At 43.2% G+C, this 15971-nt stretch overlaps 1 long non-coding RNA gene across 1 annotated transcript; it reads right to left on the bottom strand.

Annotated features, from left to right (window-relative positions):
* Nucleotides 1-7264: 7264 nt before the first annotated feature.
* On the bottom strand, nt 7265-15264 carry LOC135311563 (uncharacterized). The gene is made up of 3 exons (XR_010371218.1): nt 15165-15264; nt 10520-10616; nt 7265-9452 (listed from the first exon to the last, which is right to left on the bottom strand). It is a non-coding gene; the product is annotated as an uncharacterized LOC135311563 (long non-coding RNA).
* Nucleotides 15265-15971: the final 707 nt, after the last annotated feature.

The following is a 15971-nucleotide window of genomic DNA, read 5'->3' on the forward strand; positions in this document are numbered from 1 at the left end:
GTTATATTGGACATAGGGAACTGTTTAATGTCACATAAGGAACACAGGTCTGTATAGGTATGTGTGTGGCTTTAATTGCAACTGCTTAAAGATTTACTTTCACAGAGCAAGCTGGGGATGCTCCCAGTTTGCGGACTTTAAGCAGGACTCCCCAGGTGAAGTTACACTGAATCTATTTTAACAAATTCTTGACTTTTTACCATACATTCTCCCAAAGCTAATTAATCTGGTGTTCCTCCTTAACGCTCTACAGCCTGCATCCTTCCCTCCCTCGTACCACTCCACCCCCAGCCGCATATCTGCCCTTTGCCCCTGTGTACCCTTTGGCCTCCTTCCAATCTGGTGATATAAACTGCTCTTTGCTCCCCTCCCAGGCCTCAAGGCGACCAGTTTCAGGCTCTCCCTTTCCGCTTCGCAAGCCTCATATGGCAATGAGGAAGAAGGGAGCGGGAGGAACAAAAAAGCAGGCTAAAATGCTTGTAATAGCAGAAAAAGAGGTGTAGCTGCCCTGAACTGCTGGGCACTTTCTGCTTGCTTCTGTCTTCGAGTATAGTAGCAGCTCCCCAGTTCTTCGTTCCGAGCAATTCCTTTGCTTTCAGAGAAAGAGATAAGGGGGAACTTCCCCCACCTACTTAGCTGCAATGATGGATAGTTCTTTCCCCAAAGGACGTGAAGTAAGAACATAAGAAAGGGTTTCTTCTTAGGACTGAAATTTCTGAGGAACAGGCTTCAGCCTGGGACCAAGGCAACTCTCTGGAGGCAGACAGAGAGCGGGGAGAGCAGTGGTGCTTAAGTACTACCCAAGCTAAATGCAGGCTTCAGCTTTGGTTCTCAGGCTGTGGCGCATCACAGTGGGACTGATCCTTATCCCAGCCCTTTCATCTGCTGCAGCAAGCTTCACAATCCTGGTCTAAAAAACGGTAGGACTGATAAACTGAAACAAGGCACTCCGCAGACTCTTGGCTCTGGAGAAGGGAGAAGGCGGCTGCATTTGGATAAAGCTGTCCTCAACCAAGGGAAACCGCTTTCTTAAGGAGTCCCATCTAATTAATCATAGAGGTTGAAGTGCTAATAAGGGTGTAGCTGCCATGTTACCAGTGTTTATGAAAAGAAACCTAATGTCAGTGTTGACTGAAACTGCAAAGGTGATAGAGCAAATTTCTGGAGATGGAACACAGTGACTCTGCAGAATGAGTGCATTATTAATGCCAACATCAAATAGCACAGACATCCCTTGAAGTACCTGGTGTAACTGCGTGTCCCGAAGTCTTCTCCAGGAGGCCTGATGAATGTCAGTCTCCCCGTGTCATCCTCCTCCAATGCCTTCTCCAGTTTACTATCTTCCAAACATCTGACTTTAATGGCGCCTCTGTAGCACATCCCTAAAGATCTGTGAAGGGGAGGAAAGGAGAAAAGGCACTGTTACTTGCCTTTCCATTGCTACTGCTCTTCTTTCCTATAGATTACTGAAAAAGTACTGTTACCTAGTTTCTTACCACCATGAGTGACTTTCAGAATACCTTACTAGGACTTCAACCTTACCAATTACACACACACAACCATAACAACCTGACATGCACAAATATTAACCATATTTTTAATCTTTTTTATCTTTTTATCTACAGATGTTTTCTGTAGATGGAACCAGCTCAAAGTAGCAAATTCATCATGACAGAGATGCCAAGGATAAGATACGACATAATCTGCAGTTTCAGTAATACTGCTCTGGCCTTTAATCCTGGCCAAGAACGTAACCCGTAGTTGCTTTTTGTCTTAGGGTCAAGCATTCAGCTAGGTGAAGAAAAATTACTCCCTAGAACAGTAAGCGCATTACTTCAACTGTGTCTATTGCCTGCCTGGCTGTTGAAATATAGAAATCACAGAAGGTATCTTAATTCCAAGCTGCTTTTAGGAGTGAGAAACAAGGAATTTCTCCAAGGCCTCACGAGGCTTCACTGGGGAGCCATGCAACTCAGCTAGTGAACTGGGAGGCAGAAGGAGACTCCTGTACCCACTCTCCCACAAATCTAAACCCACCTGTAAAACCTGTATTAAAAAATAAAGCCAGTTATTGCTGGCTATTGCCCACAGTTTTTTTAGCTTCCCAAAGGTATCTAATGCCTCCATGGAACATGATCTACTTATTTTTAACTTCAGAATATTAGCTTCATTGCGAGCATCAACCCCCTTTCTATCAGTAAAGAGGTAGGTTTCCTCGGTTAAACTGATCTATGATGGCAATTAGCATTCCACAGAAAAACTACTGACCTAATTTTCTTTGGAAGATATGGCTCATCAACTCCTTCAGGACGTAAGAGGAGGATAATGATGAGAAAAATAGGAACAAAAAAGATATTAAAACATAGGAAAAGCCAGCTTGAGACAGAAAGTATTAAGCGTAGATGAAATTGCACTCTCTATTTAAGTTAAAAATGCAGCCAAGTCACAAGAGCAGAGTAGTCCTGACATCCTGTAAACATGAGATCAGACAACCTATCTTTTGATCATCTAGGTGGATGCAAACTGCTCTCTTTGTTTTGACTAAACACAGCAACAGGGCGTCTACATCTAGACAGGCAATAACTATTACTTCATTTTTTTAAAATGAGACTTTTTAAAATGCATTTGGGCATATAGCAAAGAAATGGGTAAAAAGTTCACAAGGGACAAATATCACACCTAGACATTAAGGGCTTCCGTGACTCATTGTAATAACCTCAAATGTTCAAGAAAAAAAAACCCAAAACCCAAGCGTACATCTTGCTGTTCCCTTACAGAAGGTCAGTATATTCACAATCTGGAAAGTTTTCATTCCCTTTGTACCCAGACAGAGTTTTGTTTTTCACATCCTCCTACACAAAGGATCACAAGTATAAATGTTTAAGTTTACCTAAATCAGTTTTGGGTTTTCTTTTCCCACATTTAGTGCTCAGATAGTGCTCAGTTTTAGATTTGAGAGTCTGCTCACTTTTCTAAGTTTTATTCCCTGCTTCTAGGAAGACAATTTTTTTCTCCTTATGCTATAATAAACATTACATTCAGCAGGAGATAGGAATGTGAAGAACGCCAAAACAGAGATGGCTGGACTAAAGTAAGCCACATTTAGGTGGGAAGAGGACCACCTCCATATCAAGGAAATTAAAAGGCTGCTATTCAGCGGCATCAGATTGTGTAAATTCAGAGCTGCACATTCCTGGTTCTTCCAAAGGAGTTGTCTTTCTAAACAGCAGGTTGTCTGCTTTGACTCCAAGTTACTTCCTGCTGTCATAGTAAGAAAATTTCTCAAGCTCTTATTTCCCTCATTATTCCCCATCATATCTCTGCAAATTTTAGATCCTTCCTAAGGTGTTTAATTTGCTTTAGTTGAGCTAAATGTTGCTATTCACGTTCTTGAGGAATCTTTTATGTCAATACTCCTTCAACTGAAAGAGAATCAGATGTGGCACTGTTTGATTTCCTGAGGATTACACTGGAGCTGTACTAGAAGACTACTATTAGGTTCAGGAAGATACAAGTGGTTTGTGAATCACACTAAATGTGATTGCATCACACTTTACTTAGGAACTGAGAATTGCCGTTAGGAAGCGTTCCATTTAAAAGGCCAGCTACCTCAGAAATTAAATCATCCATTCAGAGGTTACAGGTACAAGGTGAAGTTTCCCGAAGTATCCGCATCGCGGTTTCAAATGGCACATAAGCACATGGGAATTCACTAACTTCCAAAAACCTGCATGCAAAGAGGAGCTGAAGTCTTGTCTTGCCACATGCAAAATAAGGCCCTAATTTCAGAAGCAAAACCAGAAATCTGAGTTCCCAATGCAGCTAATGGGGAACTGATCTATGGTGTACAGCAGAACAAAACAAAACAAAAAAACCTCGTGCGGAAACTCAACAAGCCATGAATCAGCTCTGCTTGAACAATGATGGCACAAACATTTGTAGCAGACACGGGATTCAATGACAGGAGCAGGGGCTGCCAAATGGTAGTAAAACTGCAGCCTGAGAGAAGCTGGGCTTTTTCTTTTTGTATTCTGCTGTGCAATACTGTGTTTCTTAAGAATATTTTGAGAAATAAGAGGAATCAGTAGTACTGAAAACCCTTTGTCTTTTTAGCACTTACAGGAGTAAATAAATGGAAAGTAATCTAACGTGCACTATTGATAAAAGGTCCTTTAGACTTTACATTCATTAGAGTATATTAGCAGGAAAAACAGTGAAAACTGGAAGGAAGAAGGGTGATGAGCCTTTGATAAGGGGTTAAGCTAGTATTTTTTTGGCTAGCAGCTACAAATTGAGTATTAATCCACATACCAATACCCCGTTGGATACACATTGCCTGGCGGGGGGGAGGGAATAGGGGCAGGGCAGAAGAGGCAACGAAGGCTACTTGAATGGATATAAATAGATATTTAGTGAAAAGATTAGAAGACTGGATTTCCAGTGCCAGAAGTTTGCTGTCAACTTTGCTGTTAAATTGGTCAAACAACTGAAAAGTTACTGGGGTAGAGTGGACAGACAGATACATTCTTATACAAAAAATGATTGCATAAACGGGATGCCAAAATCAGGCTGAAAACCACACAGTAGATGTCACACTGAATACTCCTTTTTTTTAGTGGAGTAGGAAGGAAAATCCTCTTCCTGGTGCGCTCATTCAGAAGGACCACCTTGGACTCAGAAAACAAAGAACATACTAACAGGCCTTAATTTAGCATCAGCCAGTAGCTGCACTGACCTAAAATCCCAGTAGCAGCCAGTACCAAACGTCCCAGGTGGCAGATGATCTGTTTATGCAGTGGAAGCCATCTGGACCTCTAATACAATAATCTGGGCCTATTATCTGAAGTTCAATGTTATTAATTGTGATAATCCAAAAGTCCTTATCTTTTGAACAAAGCTTTTTGGGGAAAAAAAAGTTTTCATCCAAATAGAAACATTCTTGGGCCAGAAATCCAGAGTGCAAGCGAGCATAGCTGGCTTGGGGAGTGGGAGCTAGACGCTGAGTTCATTACCCCACAGTGCTGCCGAGACAGAGGGTCCAGCAGCCTTGGAGGAGCAAAGAGTTCTTTATTACTGTGGTGAGTAATTTCAGCGGAGAGAAACCATTTTCAGATGGAAAAGCACTGTCCTAAAGATCATTGGGATCAAAGAACATGAAGAGAAAGGACAAAGTAAAATTCTCCTGTCCTTCCATTACGTGAGACTAAAGAAGCAAAATAAAACACCTACCCCATTGCTAACACACAAAAGCAATGAAAGCTTGTTTCAACAAAAAGGGAAACCCGGTAAAATATGCTTGTACAGCACCTGGAAAATGAAGCCCAGCCTCTGAGGCTTTAAGAAGTCATTACTTTAGAAAACATTAACGTCATAAGTAGACATGAGATGGATTGTATCCTGCTCTGAGGGTAAGGCACATATTTAAAAAAGACAAGACCACCAGTTCTGAGATTCAAGGTGCTGTACTGTCTTCAGGCTCTGGCAATAGTGGAGGTTAAATTACCGTCTAAGGGCTGGCACAGAAGAAGTCCCTGTGTCTCAGTATCAAATATTTTGAAGCTTTTAGCACACAGCATCATTTCTAGCACCCCCTGCACATTGAGAAGTACAAATACAAGGGTCTGAATAAAGTACCAACTTTATTGGGGTTTGTTACAGGCCTTCTTGCCACTTCCTTATGACTTCCTTGGTTTTATTTTAGAGAAAGGTAACTTTTGTCCTATCTTGAAGCACTTCCTAATACAGTTTTGAATGGATATCTAACTATGAACCTGGTTTGTGTCTGAGCTTTGTCAAACACATGCTGTAGGTCTCCAGAACGCTGTCTCCTTCACTTGGCCACTCAGTTATAGGCATAAAATAAGCTACAGTGAGAACATATCCAAAATTATGCAGGTTATCTTCCTCTGAAAGAATATACAACAGTTTGGCATCGGCCCAGGTCTGTAGGAGTTTCTCTGTTTTCTGTGGGTCTGTTTTTCTTACTTGGAAACAATAGTGGTATTCATGCTTAGGCAGTTCATGAGGTTACCGCTTCTGAAGCTGTGTTTCTCAATATGCAGTGATCGCTATAAAAGATGCAGCATATTTCAGACCTTAGCACATTCAGTATTACCACAGTGATTTCCCTTCTGCTGGCTCCTATGGAGTAATTAAAAAATTAATTTGTTTTGAAGTGAAATGTTGCATGTACTGATTGAAGCTGCTCAGTCCTGCATCCAGACATGTAGACCTACAGGCCAGGGCTTTGTAGATTGCAATACATATACATTGTGAGTGCTATTCTTTTGTTCCTGGCCTTTCAAATCTCTCTTTCCCACTCTAGTCAGTTCCTTTCTAGCCAATGCTAATCTTCTGCACACAGAAAATGAGCACATTTATACAATATCCTGTTTTTCAAATGTTGTTTTGTCCCTTCAGTTATTACACACAAGTACTCTTCAGCTGACAAGTTGTCAGCTACGTTGTTTGCAGGTTGTCAGGCCTCCCACATTACAGTATATTTGCCCAGCCCCCGCAAGAAAGACTATGGCTTTTACATAGACAAAGATAAGCTACAAAATCCATTGTAAACCAATTTCTTCTGTTCAATAAATAGAACAAAAGACAAGCCCCTGCAAAGCAATGCGTGTTTGTCTTCTGTAGCATAACACTACGACAGGCACTACAGAAGGCTATGGAAGGCAGGCATGCCACTGCAGCTCTGGAAACAAAAAGAGCTGCTGACCAGCAATATTCTTAGGAAACACCAAAAAAGGGTGCGGAATTTGAATGTCAGGCAAGAGAAGGACAAAGGTTACAATGACACAATTAACAAGGGAGAATCATCTAGTAAAATGTAGAAGAGCTGTAGGATAGATATAGATATCTGAGCTGGTCAGTCTTTAGAGTCAGATGAAAAGAAAAAGATGCTTTTAGGATGTGTTTTTAATTAGATCCTGAAATAGACATTTAAATGGATTACATGCACCACCGTGAAGTGCCTTTTTCTCTCTGTTAACTGCTAAGGAGGTGAGCGTTAAGTCGCTAGCAAGCCGGTTCCGAGGCGATTAGGGCAGATAACAGAAAAGAAATCTGGTTTTAATCTTATGTTGCTGTAACATCATAGGAGGCTAATGTAACTAAAATCAGTGGATGAGGGAAAATGATAAATAAGTCAATGGTTTCTCCAGATCCACATGCTTTTCAGTGCCTGGTTTATGTATCAAAGGCAGGAACCCGACAGTTGTTCCCACAAACCGGACCTGTTGTCTGGCTGGGGCACTCCGCCGCTGTTTCTAGGAGGTATAAGGTACAAGAAATTCTACAGCAGGAAGTTATGAGTAAACACAGCAGACCTTCAAATACATTTGTCTCTTTGTTTCTGTCCATTTTCGCTTTTGTTTCATCGAGGACAGGATCTGATAGAACTGCAAAGAAATGAAACTGAAATGTTCCCTCTGGGGCAGGGATCAGAACCCATGAGCTTTTTTTTCTTTTTCAAATGCACTGCTTTGGGGTGGTTTTTTAAAAGAAGATAATCAGGAAAGGATCATTGTTTTACTGGAAAAATTACACAGAATGAGCTATGACAAGAGCATATTCGTAGCAGGACACTAAAAACTCTCTGTAGATGTCCATTTGGCAGGCCTAAGCTCATAAATCACTAGCCTAGAAGGCCCAGGCTGGGTAGCCACATGCACGGGTCCCAGAGAGCCTCTTCTCAGCAGCAAGCACCTTCTCTTGGCTTGGGATGCTCCTCCCTGTGGCTCGGGGCACCGCTGTCGCCACTGCCGCTTCTGAGTGTGAAAATCCAGGTACCCACTGGTCAAGGCAGCTGCATCTTGTGCGTTAGCAGCAGTTCTGCTGTCTCATTCTCATTCTATATGTCCTACAGGTAAAATGCATTAGGTGCCTGCTGTTTGGGCATCCAGACAGGCAGAGGGCATAATGATAAACTGCTGACTGGGAGGGTGGTCCTGCAGAAGAGCACAACAGTGTGTTTCACACATCAGGATTTTGGAAAGCTGAGCAGTCTACAGGCGGGTTCAGACACATACAAACTTTTAACTTTCAACACACTTACAAACTGCCAAATTTCACAAGACAAGCAGTCAAGCTAATCAAAATGATCTGGCTGTTCCCACCAAGGGCTGTATTTTCAAGAGTATCATCTATCACGCAGCGTGACAGTAGGATTTTATTGCCAAAGAAGCTTCAGTGGATTCCTCAGTGAGGTTTCAGGTTGCTTTCTGGGGAACGAGCTTTCTGCAGGGAGGGGGCAGGAAATGCAGCAGGATTCCCCTCAGAGTTTGTGGGAATCATCTTTGAGGCTGAAGGAATGTGAGAGTTCATGGACTAAAGATGGATCTCCCCAGCCTGTAGAGCCAAGGACTCAGCGGGCAGAGGCACTCCACTGCTGCAGAGCCAGAGTGTTTCTGTGGTGAACATCTGCTTTTCCAGCAGAAGTGTATTCGGCAGGGAAGGTCCGTCCCTGGGGTTCCTTGGGGTAGCTACAGTCTTCACAAGTACAGAGCACACACCTCTATGGAAAGCTGCTGCAAAGAGAGCACAATGACACAGCCAGGCACTGTCTCTTTTGCCTTCCCCTTGGTGTTCCCCTTACCCCTGAAGCCCTCACTGGATCACCTCCTGCACCCACCCGCTGTGGAGCCCACAAGGCTATGTGTCCCCCATCTGTGCCCCACAAGGGAGCCACAAACAGCCATCTCTGTCCCTGAAAGAGGTAAAGTTACAGGGTCTTGTGGACTCGCAGTGTTAGAGAAGCCAGGATTCAGGTAAATCCATTTTTCCTGGGCAGCCTGTGAGCTGGAAGAGGCCCAGCCGTGACAGAGCACAGGCACTGTCTGACTCACCATCACCCACACGCATCTGGCGTGGTACCTGGTGCAGAGGACAACCTGGTCATGTCCCTGGCACATGGCCACACTCCTGGAGCATGAGCTGGTTCTTGGGCTCTTCACACAGAATTTAAGCAGTTAAGAGGCCTATGTGCATCAGCAGGTTGTAAACTATAAATTAGGCTATTAATTCCCAACACTGCTTCTGGTCAGAGGATGCTAATAAGCTATAAACTGGTAGGAAGAGGGAGAACAAAGTACTTGTTAAATCCTTGTCTGGAAGGATTTCACTGCTTGTGTGCCAGTGAGTGCTGGAGATGCCTGGAGTTTTTTCATAAAAGCAGAGTTCAGAAATACTATTGCAGCTGTCTGCACAGAGTTACATTGCAAGAATTAATCACATCACATGCTATATAGTTTTTTTTCACCAATTTTAACTTCAGAGAATCCTCCCCTTCAGGCATACTGAGCCACCTGACATTTTGTGCATGTTGACTCTGAGAATTAGGGTTAGGAAACATTTCTGGATGCTCAAATCCTGATCCTTCTCACTGTGCATAGCTCCACACGGGTTCTGTGCTGGATGCTGAGGCTCAGGTTCATCTCACCTGCCTGTAAATACCCAGCAGTAACACAGTCAATTCAGATTTTGGGCAGGCTGAATTCAACTCTGAGAGTCTGAGTCCTGACCAAGAAGCCTGGACACAGCACTGGCGTTCAGGTAAAATGAAAAGCTCAACCCGTTGCTCTGAAGATGTGTTCAGTGAGGTTGGCATTGCTGCATTGCGCATCCCTTCTCCGAGCTGACCCGTGGCCAGTTACTCTGCCTGGAGAAGGGGAGAGACCTCCTAACAGTCAGCTAATCTGGCATCAGAGGTACTTTCATAGCATGCCAAACACACAGCCCTTCCCAGCAGGGCATCTCTTTTAAACTAGTGATACACACTAGTTTAAAAGTAATTGAACATGAAGAGAGTTGTGTGTCGCAGATTAAACTTTGTTTTTTTCATCCATCTTTTTTGTATCAGTTGATTAACAGAAAAAATTATTTTTTCCACACGCTTTGCCTAGCAGCATCAATTCTTCTTGGTCAGCTTTTTCTGAAAACAAAAGTAGTTTTGGTAATGATGTTACCTCATTCACTTGTCTAAAAACAACGCAGAATCCTGAATTAATTAAATTATAATCAATACTGCAGAAAAAGATCATGGGTTTGCTAATCTCTTCCTATTTCTTTATGTTAATTTCAATTTTTATTTTTTTTATTTTTATTAACATTTTAAATTTTAATGTCAGTTAGGCATGATGAGTCTTTTGTGTTGCTTATCTCTATTCCATTGGAAATGAAAAGCCAGGGTACACTGCAGTGACCCAGGAGCTAATTAGGTTTCCTGGTTATTGGATTTACAGAGGTGGTTCTTTAAAGTGGTGACTTGAACATCCCCCAAATAGCGCAGGCACCCAGACACCCGCCGCCTGACACACGGCAGTGAGAAAATGCCAAAAAAGGGCTGGTGTTGTTGTAGCACCACCGAGTGGACAAATATGGAAAAAAAATCATTTTTGAGACTGGATGCGTGGGTGTCCTGCGCAGGCCCCAGGCAAGCGATGGTCCTGGCGTGGGGCTGGAGCCCCGAGCAGTGCTCCACCCTCACCATGTTCTTCTTATTGACAAGTACCTCGGGCAGCTTTCATATACCTCGTCAGCAAATCAGGCTTTTTTGTCGCACTGCACATGGTCCCAGAGTCTGGAAAGTCACCTCAGAAAAATTAGATCTGTAAATAGAAACATAATATCTGTAATAAATATAACTGTAACATAAAAACAAAATCTGTAATTTGTAATACAGAATTTCAGTTGCCTCAGAAATAGCTCAGACACTGCTCAGTATTTTCTGCCAGTTCTGTGCCTCCCTTGAAATCAATGCCCCATTAGGTAAATGAGTGGCTTGTTCCCCAGATCACAGGAAAAAAAAAACTTAATGTAGTATTTCAAAGTGTTTCTTATACCCCAGCTGTTCTGTGGGGCTTTGGACAGTAACTCTTGTGGGTGGCTGGGCTTGGACAGCTTTTAATGCTGTTTGCAGAAGATATGTGAAAACATGTCACAGCTGTAGCTGCGTAAGAACCGCTTTCCCCTGGCACCAGATAGGATAGTGTGTTGAATTAGATAAAAGTGCACTCACCCTCCCACACCTATATTCTCTGTACTTCAATGGCATATTTCTGCCTAAAGCTTTGGCCAGCAGTGTCTCCTGTGACTTATCTGTTATGGATCTATTATTTGGACTACACTACAGCCTAGAGAGCCCTATGTGCTACTCCACGAATGCACATGCTGTCTCTGTACTGAAGCATTTACCATCACCAAGATAAACCAGGGAGAGAACAAAAGCATGGGCCACTTTTGCAGCAGGTCCACAGCAGGACCTCCACTATGGCCCGTGCTGTGCAAGGGGTCTTGGTGTCCTCCCTCACTAAGCTGGTGGACAGCAGGCAGAGATGGCTCCTTTCCAAGAGAGGTGGAACCTACATGCTGGTGTGAGTCAGAGGCAAGGAAAGGCAACACTTCTGAAATACATCCTATAAAAGGTTAAAACTTATATTGCTCGTGAGTATCATTTAGGACACCTGCCCACACCTCTGCAGCCAAGAGAGCTCTCCTGGAACCAGTGTAGGGCACACCCTTTCTGCAAATTCCACATTTAACAGCATGTTTGCTGCTCGCTTATCACATACAGCCTGCTGAAAATAGAAGCATTTGAGAGACAGCTGACATCTCAGCTTTGAATGAAGGATTTAAAAAAGATCCACTTCAGAGGTTCAAAGGCTACAAATTCTGGTTGTTGCTAACCTTTGTCATGTAATTCTCCTCCACCCCACCCATGCATGTCAGAAGGTCGAGCGAATGCTTGGAGCTGGGTCTGGCAGTAGATTTCTCAGCTGTTTATAAGACATTGGAGCACCTAAGTCCAAAATAATGCAGCCAAAGACAACTAGTCATGGGTCTAAAGAAAGCAAGAAGGAGCCAGACTACTGTTTTACTTGTTATTAGTCTAATATTTCCAGCATTTATCTTGGAGGCTTGAATTCCACTCCCTGACCTCAAGACTATTTCTGTTGTACCTGATGGCTGTCCCTGTGTTTGCTATTAAGCTGATCCAGTGGAGGAGAATCCACCTGCCACTCTCCCACACCAGGGGAGGCACTCACATCTTCAGCCCAGTGCTCTCAAGTCCTTATCTGCTTGATAGCCCAAGCATCTATAGGAAGATCTGCAAATGGTGGCATTATTCCAAGTTATCTATAACCCAGATATGTTGGTTGAACTGGTTTAGCCCTTTGTCATGGTTTTAGCTGGGATAGAGTTAATTTTTTTCACTGCAGCTGGCATAGTGCTATGTATGAAAACAATGTTGATAACACACTGATGTTTTACTTGTTGCTGGGTAGTGCTTGTACTAGTCAAGGACTTTTCCAGCTCCCCATGCTCTGCTGGGTGCACAGGAAGCCAAGCCGGGGGGGGGGGGGCGGGGGGCACAGCTAAGAGAACAGATCCAAACTTGCCAAAGGGATATTCCATATCATGTGATGTCATGCCCAGTGTATTAATTGCGTGGAGCTGGCTGGGGGTGGAGCAGTCACAGCTCGAGGACCAGCAGCATCAGTTGGCGGGTGGTGAGCAGTTGCATCACTAGTTGTTTGGGTTTTGTTTTGGGTTTTATTTTTTTAAACTCCCTCCTCACAAGGGTTCATCTCTCTCTCTCTCGTTATTTTCCTGTTCATTATATTATTATTATTGTTGTTGTTGTTGTTACTGTTTTATTGTAATTATTAAACTGTTCTTATCTCAACCCATGAGTTTTCTTACTTTGGTCCTTCTGATTCTCTCCCCCATCCCACAGGGGTGGGCAGAGTGAGCGAGTGGCTGTGTGGTATTTAGTTGCTGACTGGGGCTAAACCACAACACCCTTCAGAGGGATTTCACAAGGGGTCCTCCATGTCCTGGGCACATGACGTGTGCAGCCAGCTACTTAGGTCGTGTGGGACAGGGCAATGCCCAGATGCCAGGACTGGGTCACCTCCTTCAGCTGATGGCATCAATTTGCAGTCACAAGAGCACAACCTCTTACTTGCTTATGGGCACTGCAGCACCTCATGGGACTGGAGTCCTGAACACACGCGGACACAGAAACTACTCAAAATCAGCAGGGATATGGAATAAGCATGTTAGATCCCATGCAATATGCCCTATCACGTCAATGTCAATGACCACCTCTCTTCTAAAATGAGCTTGAGCCCTTCTTCCGTGAAAGAAATGAATTGCAAAGACAGCTGGGCTTGAGGGAAGCCTCTGAGCTAGGTACCCTAAGTAAAGCAAGACAATGATAACCCTGAAAGACAAAATTTTAATCTATGTTTGTCCTTAGAACTTCCTGCTGGTTCATTCCAAGTAGCTTCCCACAAAGCAGTTTAGTATCAGGTGGCTCTTGCTCTACATGTTTTGGATCCCTTTGAGATCATCTGAGACCTCATAAACATTGCATGCAGGGAAGGTGGGTGCCTAATGCAAGGTCCTGCTTCCTTTCCACATGGGAAGCTCCTTAAAGTCCAGCTTTGCAATGTTCAGTTTGTAAGCACATAAATAATCTTTTACATCTGGTTCTCAGCATCTGGGAGATCTATTACTAAGCTTGTTTAGAAAGTATATTTGATCTCAGTTCTGGCTGGAAGTGAGCGTCTGCACTTTGTCTCTCCTCATTCGGCATTGCCCAGCTGTTTGTGTACCCACTTTCTGTGTAAACAAACCTCCTCCTGCCTGATTCATTCAGCAGTTTCACAAGCCGGCATCTGTGACCTTGCAATTCCCAGGCCTCCATCGGAACAAGGCTGATTAAAGGAGAGCTTGTACTGCCTCACGGCTGTCCCAGTACCTCACAGTAATGGGAAAAGGGATACAGAAACCTAGGACGATGCATGCATTTGAATACAATGAAGATATTGTTCCAGCTTACCCAGCTGTGGCAATGACTAAGGAAATGAAAGAGTTTGTACTATGATTTTCATAGGAGTACAAAGGCTTTAAAATGTGCAGATACAGTATATTGCTCGGGTCTCTTACTGCTCTTACCACATGACTGGCTGAAGGCCTCAGGCTGACTTACCTACTGCAGTGCTCTTCAGAGATGTAGCAATGTGTTTTATTTTCCAGCTGAACTTCGATGGAAATACAGCTTAGAGAGATAAACCCAGCTGGCTCAGCAGCACCCACCATCTCCCTGCCCCTTCCCTGCCTCAGCGGACTGGCTTGTCACCCTGTCCCCTCCTGACCCTCTCTGGGCTCTGATCCTCCCCAGGAGGCACCAACGAGCAATTAACCATTTCTCCTTCTGAGCTTGTTTCTCACAAGCACCATCCAAAAACTGGGTAACAGAAAACAGACATGGAAAGGAAACAGGGTGAGACCCAACTGGCAGCTCCCCACACGCATCACATCATCCCACCACACTGCATCCCTCTAATCCACGGTACCGCCTACCAGGCCACCCGATTACACATGCCTTCTCCAGAAGACAGTGAATGAAGAAACCAGAAAGGTAAAGCATGTAAAGAGAGTTTTGAATCATAAAAACTATAAATAAAGAAAAATGTGAATTTCCTGCAATTCTGATTGTTCTCAGCCACCTCTCCGACGACATCTGCAAACGTCTCCGGAGCAGGATTCAACAGCTGTGTGAAGGCAAACCCCTCTTCAGTGCAGTGTACTGCTTTTGCTCCAAGTTAGTGGGAAAAGAGATTTTCACTAATAGAAAAGCCAGGTAACTGCACCAACTAGTAGACTGTAAATTAGTTTAACAGCAAATTATGTAAACAAGCCTGCTATTGAAATGTAATAGGTTATTTTCAAAACAAACGTTCCCGTTTAACATCTGCAGCTGGCGGAACAGTTCTCGTCCCAACAAGGGAAAACTTTTCCTGTTGGGTAACAGAGATGTCCATTAGCATGACCATGATTAAACTGCTGGGGTTACCAAGCAGCTGAGTAACTCCACATCACAGGGGTTCATCACCGTTAAGAAGGTGCCAACTATTTAGGTAACTGTAAGTGCTCACAAGTTACGCCCATAGTTTAACCTGGAAGCATTACAGATGCAAAACCTGGGGGTTCATAATTGGGGGATTGGTGCGTGAAGTACCTAGAGCTACCACAAAATTGTGCTTGGGTATTGCTTTTTCAAGAAGATTATGGTCTAATTGCGTAAACATCAATCCAGGGAAGCCCCGCAGCCTGTGTTATGCAAGATATCAGATTAGATAACAAACCTGCCTCCTGGATTTACAGCCTGAGACGCCAAATCCTTCCTACATTTGACTGAGCAGAATTTTAACCCTCTGTGAATCCAAGCAAGAGCTGGCTGAGCAAGTTGACCTTTGGACAGTTCATCCTGTGTGGTTGGTAAGCAACATACTCTCCTAAGTATGTCACTCGTATCTGTTATCTTATTTTTAAGCTTGTATCTGTAGATTATATAAATGAGATTCAAACAATGTCCACAGACGGGGGTTGTAGAGTATAAGTTTTTTTAGTTGGCTTTATCTGAATCTCATTCCTCTGCTAAATTGTAAGTTAACAAGTCTTCCTTGCTTCTCACATGGAGATTTTTTGCAGCATCAGCAGTTTAAAAAATCATTAAAAAATCGTGAGAGAAATGAAGCATCTATTAATATTTCTGACTTTGGGAACAGACTAGATTCTACTAAAGGTGTCTTTTTAAGATGGAGCCAATCTAATCTAAGATGTCCATGGCTTTTGCACACTGATTTTTTTTTGCCATTTTTAAATTTAAATAATGGTTCATGATCAGGAAATGGCTTTACATAAACTGTCCAGTGAAAGTCAGTGTCATAAATGTTAATGTATGCAGGATCACATATATTTGTAGATTTGTCTCCTTTTTATAATCCTTTTTAAAACAAACCCCAAATATTGTCAGCTGAGTTGAGTAAACCATTTCAGAGATTAATATTACTAGAATGACGAGAAAAGTAAGAGCAAAAGGCGAGGGATCCCAAATATGTATTTAACCGAAAGCTGACATTAGAGATTTGATAGAAGAATACAAGAACGCT

The sequence above is a fragment of the Phalacrocorax carbo genome, chromosome 1, assembly GCF_963921805.1.
Source record: "Phalacrocorax carbo chromosome 1, bPhaCar2.1, whole genome shotgun sequence".
Taxonomy (NCBI): Eukaryota; Metazoa; Chordata; class Aves; order Suliformes; family Phalacrocoracidae; genus Phalacrocorax; species Phalacrocorax carbo.